Below are 10,690 nucleotides of genomic sequence, written 5' to 3' on the forward strand. Positions count from 1 at the left end.
TAACACTTTCTTTGTTTACATTTCCCGTATAGTTCCGGTCATTTGCGCCGCCTCGGAAGTATCAGAGGCTCTTTTTTCTACTCACCTCAAAAAAGAGAAGAAGCCAGTGTTTACAGGCCGTGACGTTGTTTGTATCCAGGAACTCTAAGATAGTGGGCCGAAATGACAATCGGCAACTTCCGTGTGTTTCATATCGTAAGGCAATTCGACATCCTCCGGTCGTAAAGAAGCCCAGCCTGCGCATATAACTTTCTGAAACAACCGGAAAATGCTGAAATCAAACATGGACAATACGTAAGTTGTCGATTACGGGTCATTCCGAGGCCGCCATTATTGTAAGTGTAGTAGTCACCAGAATATAGGACACATAAATGACATCGTATTATACTCTCTAAAACGAAGTAAATCAGTTGATTTCAATGAAATGCTTAGAATCTTAAAAACCTACCTCGTTAGTTGCTTAGACAAATTTAAAACGCAGAAAAATGTTATTTACCATTTTATTTTTTCCTCAAAAATGCAAAAGTAAAAATAGTATATCAATAGTTTTTATGTTGTCTCCAAGTTGCAATTTATACATCAAACAAAAAAAATTATACTATATATGTGCAGCAATGAGCATGTTTGTTTTTTAGAAATATATTAAGAGCTGCATGAATGAAGGTGAATGACTAGACGCCCTCTGTCTGCACATTCCACTGTTTGATATTTTCAGCTACTCAAAAATGTCTTAGTTTTCATTAGAAAGTATAGCTTACTTACATATAAAAAAATAATTGGTAAATCCAACATTAGTTCTTATATATCTACAGTGTATCATGCAAATTAAAATAATTACACTGATATTTTAAAGAGTGGAAACAGTTCCAATTTAAGTAAGTCACCCAGCACGAATAACTAAACGGAATATCAGCCACGACCAGGAATCGAATCTGGATCTCTGGCGTTGTGATTCAACCTGCTAACCACTGCGCTACTGACTCCCTAAAGCAATAATTTCCTGATATCGTACTTTTTTTTCTTTTTTCTTCTTACTTTGTTTGCACGTCCTGGAGGTCAATTCCTTAGAAGAATTTTGTCTTGAGTGTTTGATTTGGTTGTTATGTATGCCAACATTTACCTATTTTAAAAGTTACTGAACATGATATTTTGTTCTGACTTGTTAAATTTGAGAAATCAAATCAAAAATTCGGTTGCTATGGCTACAAAAATTAACAAGATACGACAAAAAGTGGCATAGTGGGATCCTGAGATAACTTTAAAGTGCAAGACATTTTTAATGAAACTATGTGCATATGGATAGATGGCATTGTGGAAAATATGTTTGTCTTTTTATTGTGTTGCTAAGGCAACAGATGCGATTACTTTGGCAACAAATTATCAAAAAAACATATTCTTTGATAATTTAAAATGTACACGAGACTTTTCATAAAAATTTATATATGGATCGATGTCGATGGCAATATAGAGAATAAGATCGTCTTTTCTTTTGTTGCTATGGCAACAAATTTGATTTCTATGGCAATAGGTAATCCAACAAATATGACAAAAAGCTGCGTATGGGATAACTTAAGATATACAAGAGGTTCTTTTATAAAATGCAGTAAGTAGGTAGACGGCAATGTGAAGAACATTCATGTTCTGATAATTTCTCTGTTCGTCCGTCTATTCGTCCATCTGCCTGTCCATCTGTTTAATAGTAAAATATCGTGTATTCTGTTATAACTATCAAAGAACATGAAAATAGGACATCAGTCAATGTTAAAATAAAATATACAGATTATTTCGTTTTGTCCATTTACCCGTCTGTAATAAACCTGAATCCTTTCTACAAACCTTTTGATACGGAGTGATCTCCCGTAAACGATTTAAAGTCAACTCGTCCCCTAGTTAACTCATACCCCAGTCAGCTCGTCCCCATTTTGGTCATTTCGTATCCCTTGACGATTTCAACCCCTCCTTTTTAGTAAAGATTATTTTTGTCAAAGTTTCCTAGATTATGATTAATATAATTATGACGCAAAATATGTGTTCTGTAAAAATGGTCTACATAAAAAAAACCTGAAAATTTTACTTTGCTTTTAATATCCGATCATATGTAAAAGTGCAGAGTGCATGCAGGTTTCATAGCTTAAAGTGTGCATTGGCTAATGCGGCCGTGTATCTTTTTTAAAGATACGTCTTGTTTGGATTGGGAGGAGGCGGAGTGAATATACAGTTGCAGTATAAAAAGTGCGATTCTTGTGGCAAGCAACAAATACAAATGTATGACAAAGGGGATTTTTATTGCTTGGCAATATTCTTGTTATTTGTTATTTTCAAATTTCCAGCAACACTCTGTTATTTGAAGAAATGTTGTCATGCAATAATGTAAAATCGGTTTTATATTTCTGTAAACATGTTTTAAAAAGCAGTCATATTAAAAAGATATTTTTCAGTTTAGTTTCTTCGGGAGATATAAGTTCAGGAAACTGAAACAAAACCATATTACGGTCTCAGATTCTTCAATCAGATCCGCACAAATGGTTAGATATTGTTCTTTGGTTTAATATTTCAAACCAAATATAGAGCAACTGCATAATAAAAGGGGAATTTGAGGAGAAAATTGTTGTATAAAGTCAAATAAATACCGAGGCTCATAAAAAACTATTCCTTCATATAATGCCATTCTTATTGGACAACACATTAAAAGATGTTATGTTGCACATTTATGCAACAAGGTTATTATACTAAATAAAATCCGCAGACATTTTCCTACCAAAATAGAGTATAAAGATACCCTTTGTCACGTATAATTGTAACTTACAGCCTACAGACAAGGGAAAACATCTGTACATAGAACTGTTTCACGCTAATTGATTTAAGGATTGGAAAAGCAATCGAACCGTAAATTATCCGATATTTCTTTTCAAGAAGAAAGACGAAAATGACAATGTGGTTTGATATGAAGCAGTTCAAGTTAATGCGAAAAGAACGACAGAATATGATCGGAAAATCCAGGAATTGCCCTAGCAATTTATGGTTAATTTGCCGATCATATCATGTCGTTAATGCGCATTTTTCATAAACTCTAATTTCTTCATACATTACATTATATTTCCTTTCCATGTGTTAAAAATGTTAGTTTTCCCTTTATAAACTGCATACATTTAGTTGTATTTAAGATCAGAGCATTAAGTTCACCAGATAGAATATAATAATCTGTCACTAGTTTAGCCAACTCCCAGCAGCGATTTTCTTGCATGCCAGAGAGGATTTTCCAAATTTTTGCCGGTGCTAGAAAATCTCGTCGTAATACACCACGGGGTGTAGGATGATTCAAGTTTTGTAACTTATGAGTAAAAAAAAAAATAGTGCTTGAAAAAAGGGTAATTATCTTTTTCTATTAACTGAAGAATATGGCATGCAAGAAAAAGAATCTCACCAGTTGAATATGCAGATGGAAATACCAGGCTCTCGAGTAACTGTTTTGCGGTAACTCGACAGAGCCTCGTCACCGCCTAAACAGTAACCCGCGGCCGGGAGCCAAATATTTGAGAGCACTACGTAAGAACCTGCAATTGAAGATCCGGTTCGAAGCTCTGTCCCGTTTCCGCCCAAACAATAACCATTCCCATCTGCATCTACAACCGGTGGTAGATTATTTTTTCTTGCACATTGTATTTTGTAATGTGTTACATGCTATATAACAATCCTCTAAAGTTTTTTAACAAACTTGTATGCCCTTCATGCATATATTTGACAACCCAGGGCCATAGCTCGGGTCTATATCAGACAAAATCCAGATGCACAACTTCACATGCTGAATAATATTCCTATGATGTTTCATGACCCTAGAAAATAATTATTTTTGAGATATGAGCAACACAAACCTTTATGCCCTTTTTATACATATTTTTGAATTAGTCAAGGGCCATATCTCTGGTCTGGCTGAGTGATATCTCTAACAAAACCCCAGGTGTACAACTTCACATGCTGGATAATTTTTCTGTTATGTTTCATGATCCTGGGTCAAATATTTTTTGAGCTACGTGCAAAGTCACGGGCCATACCTCTGGTCTGGTGTGAGATCCAAATTGAAACATCAGGTGCACAACTTTCTGTGCTGAATAATCTTGTGAGGTCTGGTGAATCTGAGACAAATACTTTTCCAGATATGCACGACACAAATTCGGACGGGCAGATGGACAAGGGCATCTCTAAGTGCCCCCCCCCCCTCTAAAAAACTAGTTTTTGACCCCACATAACCTAATTTCGAACTTGGCCTAGGAATCATCAAGATAAACACTCTGACCAAATTTCATGAAGATAGGGTCATAAATGTGGCCTCAAGAGTGTTTACAAGCTTTTTCTTTGATTTTAGTGGTGACCTAGTTTTTTACCCCACATTACCCAGTTTCGAACTTGGCCTATGAATCATCAAGATAAACATTCTTACCAAGTTTCATGAAGATAGGGTCATAAATATGGCCTCTAGAGTGTTAACAAGCTTTTTCTTTGATTTGACTGGGTGACCTAGTTTTTGAACCCACATGGCCCAGTTTCAAAGTTGGCTTAGGAATCCTCAAGATAAACATTCTGACCAAGTTTCATGAAGATAGGGTCATAAATGTGGCCTCAAGTGTTAACAAGCTTTTCCTTTGATTTGACCAGGTGACCTAGATTTTGACCCCTGACCCCACATGACCCAGTTTTGAAATTGACACACGAATCATCAAGAAAAACATTCTGACCAAGTTTCATGAAGACAGGGTCATAAATGTGGCCTCTAGGGTACAAGCTTTTCCTTTGATTTGACCTGGTTTTTGACCCTACATGACCCAGTTTCTAACTTGACCTAGAGATCATAAAGATAACAATTCTGTGCAAGTTTGTATCAAATCAAAGCATAAATGAAACCTCTATATGGCTGAAAGAGCCAAAATAGAAAATTTTGCCCATCTCAGGGGCAGTAACTCTAGAACCCATGATGGAATCTAACCGGTTTTCGAAAGGGACCGAGATCCTACTGTGACCCAAGTTGTGTGTAGGTGTGGTTAAAATCAAATATAAAATGTCACTTCTGTCGTGTTCACAAAGTAAAAATTTACAAATTTTTCCCATCACAGGGGCCGTTACTCTGAAACCTATGAATGAATCTGACGGATTCATCATGGAATCCAAGATCTATTGTTGTTAAAGATCTTGCAAGTTTGTATCGAATCAAACCATAAATGAAGTCTTTATATGGCTGCAAAGCCAAAATAGCAATTTTTGGCCCTTTAAGGGGCCATAACTCTGGAACCCATGATGGGATCTGGCCAGTTTTCGAAAGAAACCGAGATATGCAAATACAAGTTGTGTGCAAGTTTGATTAAAACTGATTGCAAAATGTGGTCTCTATCGTGTTCACAAGCCAAAATAGCAAATTTTGGCCCTTTAAGGAGCCATTACTCTGGAACCCATGATGGGATCTGGCCAGTTTTCGAAAGGAACCGAGATTTATATAGATGATGGAAATGTCAAATAACTACTACCATCCTACATCACACGACTGCTAAGCGACCAGCAGTGTTCCGCTTCAATAGAACTGCTGCACCTCCTGTGAACAATTCAAGGTGCCGCTAAGTGGTTTCATTTGTGTTTGTATTAATCTGTTTATTTTTTTCTCAAGCTTCGTAGTTAGACCTGTATATAAACTAAACATTTTCCTAGAAAATATCTTCTTGAACTAAAATATCTTCATGTAGTGAACGAACAAGTGAGGTATAACGAATTCTGCAGGCAGTTTTATCAAACATTGCCTATTGCAAACAAAATGCAGAACATAAATGTTATTTTCTTGCCCGACTATTCATTCCAAAGGAAGATATACAAAAACAAATCATCAATACTTTCATCGTATTTACTTTACTCAAAGAGCTATAAAAATAAATGTATTTTATACTTCTTTGCTTTACTTGTAGAGCAAAGATATTGCTAAAATGGGCCAAATATGTCCGGTGATCAAACTGCGGCACTGGAGAGTAAGAATTACGCAATCAGTTTGGCGTGTATTGCTAAATGGTATTCGACTTGGGCTATTTGTTGTTTAATTTTAAGTATTAAAATTAACATTTTCATTAAATATAAGTACATTGTATTACAAACCATCAGTACGTCATCTGAATAGGCAAAAAATTCACAGTCCAACAAAGAATAAAACTGGGGAGTTTCCCTACATAAAGCCTCTATCGAAGAGACGTTAACCACGTTCCCACAGAACCATATATGGCCCAAAATATGTTCCATCAGACAACAGCTCGGTAATTCCAATGAACGACATTGAGACTCTTAAAATCTAGATGCATACACATGTATTAGATGCTTGCTGCATGTATGAAACAGTGACTTATCACAAGACCATCTTCTTTAGCAAGTAGGCTACACATTGTGTGATATGGACATTGGCGTTGACTTGGTTACCAATGTCGGTGCGTCATTACATAAAAAAATCTCCCATATTTGCTGTTGTCAGTTTGCAACATCACATATTAGAAGTGTATGTATTCCGACAATGAATCTGTTTTAAAATTTCTCATTAATTATATTAAATTACACAAGTAATGTAACTAGTGTCCAACTTGGCGTTTATAACTATGGAGTTCTTGAATATGGCTTTAGTGAAACAGGCGTGCCTGTTTTCAGAAAGCTTGTTTCACTGCCATTGGAAAAGGAGATTTCCCTGATGTGTACAAATGTGATTTTCTTTTTTTTTTGTATTTACTCTTCTTCCTTCATCATATCAAGTTACCTTATCCAAATTTCAGTACATAACATATTACAATGTTTTGAAAAAAGAGCAGCTGTAATCATAGCCTCATTTCAATGGAACAGTACTTGCAATTCAAAGGGGCAATAACTCTTCCAGTCCAATGACTAGAACATCATGTAAATATGCCAAAATACCCAGAAACATGATTGTTATCACATGAAAATTATACATTTCCATTTTTCACTTCAGTTTAAAGTACAGTAATTATTGACCTTGAAATATGTTGATTGACTTTCTTTACGAATACAACTGTAAGATCCTTAAGTGACAAAAGATACATATAATTTTTATGTGGTAATTATATGACTCTAATGTAATACCTATAACATGATGTCTATCTACAATAATTAGAAATACATGTACATGATTCCTATATGTGGTTCCTTTTATGTATATATTAAAAGAGGCTTGTATGACAATCATGTACATGGCTAATTCTTGACCAAAGAAGACTGAAATAAGAATGAAACACAACAGTTTGGTACCTTCAATATTTTTATATACAAATTTAACATGAATTGATGTACAACAATAAATAATTCAATAAGTAACGATTATCGACTGCTAAAGTTCTGTCAAGAAATAAATACAACTGCAACAGACCTTCTTAACCCTTATCATGCTGGACAGGCTTGATTCTGCCTTTGCGACCAGTGTAGATCTTGATCAGCCTGCACATCCATGCAGTCTGATCAAAATCTGCACAGTTCCCTATTCAGTCTGTATCATTTTGGTATGCACCCTTTTTAACAGTAAATGGTACTGTCCAAATTGAAAGATGGGCAAGTTCATTATAGAAATTAGCGGGGTAAGGGTTAAATTGTATAATGCCTTTTTGAATCTGATACAACCAAATCATGCTGTAATACAATTCCACATAAATAAAATCATCAATATAATACTATATCACTTTGACTAACAACTAAAATTAATGAGGTTTTATTAATAATAATGATTCGAATAAATAGACCTGACTAAATACAACACATGCTTAATAAAACATATCAATTCATAAGGTAGATCCAGCAGACTCCAGTCTGATGCAATTTACATTCAAATGAAACATGCTTCAATAAATATTAAATGAGCCCCACCATGAGAAAACCAACATAGTGCATTTGCGACCAGAATGGATCCAGACCAGCCTGCGCATCTGCATCTGTCCGGGATCTATGCTGTTCGCTAATGGTTTCTCTAATTGCAATAGGCTTTGAAAGTGAACAGCATGGATCCTGACCTGGATCCATGCTGATCGCAAATGCATTATGTTGATTTTCTCATGGTGTGGCTCAAATATTAAATGATAAATATAACATAAAATTTCTTAGTGTCATGCTATGATTAACAAGAGGACCATGATGGTCCTGAATCGCTCACCTCTTCCCACATGACCCAGTTTTGAGTATGACGTCGTTTTTTCTATTATTTAAAATAGTGACCAAGTTTTTGAGCTCATGTGACCCAGTTTTGAACTTGACCTAGATATTATCAAGATAAAAATTCTGACCAATTTTCATGAAGATCCATTGAAAAATATGGTCTCTAGAGAGGTCACAAGGTTTTTATATTATTGGACCTATTGACCTAGTTTTCGAAGGTACGCGACCCTGTGTTGAACTTTACCTAGATATCATCAAGGTGAACATTCTCACTAATTTTCATGAAGATCTCATGAAAAATATGGCCTCTAGAGAGGTCACAAGGTTTTTCTATTTTTATACCTACTGGCCTAGTTTTTGACTGCACATGACCCAGTTTCGAAACTGACCTAGATATCATCAAGGTGAACATTCAGATCAATTTTCATGAAGATCCATTGAAAAATATGGCCTCTAGAGAGGTCAAAAGATTTTTCTAATTTTAGACCTACTGACCTAGTTTTTGACCGCACGTGACCCAGTTTCAAACTGATCTAGATATCATCAAGATGAACATTCAGACAAAATTTCATACAGATCCCATGAAAAGTATGGCCTCTAGAGAGGTCACAAGGTTTTTCTATTACTTGACCTACTGATCTAGTTTTTTATGGCACATGATCCAGTTTCAAACTTGACCTAGATATCATCAAGGTGAACATTCTGACCAATTTTCATGAAGATCCATTCAAGGGTATGGCCTCTAGAGAGGTTTTTCTATTTCAAGACCTACTGACCTAGTTTTTGATCGCAGTTGACCCAGTTTCAAACCTGATCTATATATCATCAAGATAAACATTCAGATCTACTTTCATACAGATCCCATGAAAAATATGGCCTCTAGAGAGGTCACAACGTTTTTTATTATTTGACCTACTGACCTACGTTCTGAAGGCACATGACCCACTTTCGAACTTGACCTAGATATCATCAAGATGAACATTCTGACCAATTTTTATGGAGATCCATTCACAAGTATGGCCTCTAGAGAGGTCACAAGGTTTTTCTATTTTAAGACCTAAAGACCTAGTTTTTGACCGCACATGATCCTGTTTCGAACTTGACCTAGATATCATCAAGATGAACAATCAGACCAACTTTCATACAGATCCCATGAAAAATATGGCCTTTAGAGAGGTCACAAGGTTTTTCTATTATTTGACCTACTGACCTAGTTTTTGATGGCATGTGACCCAGTTTCGAACTTGACCTAGATATCATCAAGATGAACATTCAGACCAACTTTCATACAGATCCCATGAAAAATATGGCCTCTAGAGAGGTCACAAGGTTTTTCTATTATTTGACCTACTGACCTAGCTTTTGATCACACGTGACCCACTTTCAAACTTGACCTAGATATCATCAAGGTGAACATTCTGACCAATTTTCATGAAGATCTCATGAAATATATGGCCTCTAGAGAGGTCACAAGGTTTTTCTATTTTTAGACCTACTGACCTAGTTTTTGACTGCACGTGACCCAGTTTCGAATGTGACTAAGATATCAACAAGATGAACATTCACACCAACTTTAATACAGATCCCATGAAAAATATGGCCTTTAGAGAGGTCACAAGGTTTTTCTATTATTTGACCTTCTGACCTAGTTTTTGAAGGCACGTGACCCAGTTTCAAACCTGACCTAGATATCATCAAGGTGAGCCTTCTGACCAATTTTCATGAAGATCTTGTGAAATATATGGCCTCTACAGAGGTCACAAGGTTTTTCTATTTTTAGACCTACTGACCTAGTTTTTGATGGCACGTGGCCCAGTTTCGAACTTGACCTAGATATCATCAAGATGAACATTCTGACCAACTTTCATAAAGATCCCACAAAAAATGTGACCTCTAGAGTGGTCACAAGCAAAAGTTTACGGACGCACGCACCATCGACGGACACCGCGCGGTCACAAAAGCTCACCTTGTCACTTTGTGACAGGTGAGCTAAAAATCTAGAATTATTTACATCAAGACATAACAGATCAAACTGAACTGTTGTCCCAAATTTTTGTGTCCGCTGCTTTCCGTATGTTTTTAGAACCACAATAAGGAAAGCTACAGAAGTTGAATGAGAATAATTAATGCCCCTGTTTATCATGCATTCTGAAGGAGAAAAGGCAGAAAATACAAATGATACCAAAGAAAGTTCGGACTCAAGAAGGTTCAGTAGCTTAGTTTTATGTACTACTATTTGTTATGGAAGCATCTGTTTCAACAAGAGTATCTAAATATACATTTATCACACTCATGCCATGATGTTTCAAACAAAAAGGTCTATAAATTTTATGTAGTTTGAAAGGTAATGACATTTAGAATGTTGTATATAAATTTATTTTAACTTCATTTGGTTTCACATTACTAAAAAAAATTCTTTTTTACAGAACCTTCATCAATATGCAACAATGAAAATGAAATGAGCCGCACCATAAGAAAACCAAAATAATGCATCTGTGGCCAGCACGGATCCAGACCA

Source organism: Mercenaria mercenaria, chromosome 6 (assembly GCF_021730395.1).
Source record: "Mercenaria mercenaria strain notata chromosome 6, MADL_Memer_1, whole genome shotgun sequence".
Classification (NCBI taxonomy): domain Eukaryota; kingdom Metazoa; phylum Mollusca; class Bivalvia; order Venerida; family Veneridae; genus Mercenaria; species Mercenaria mercenaria.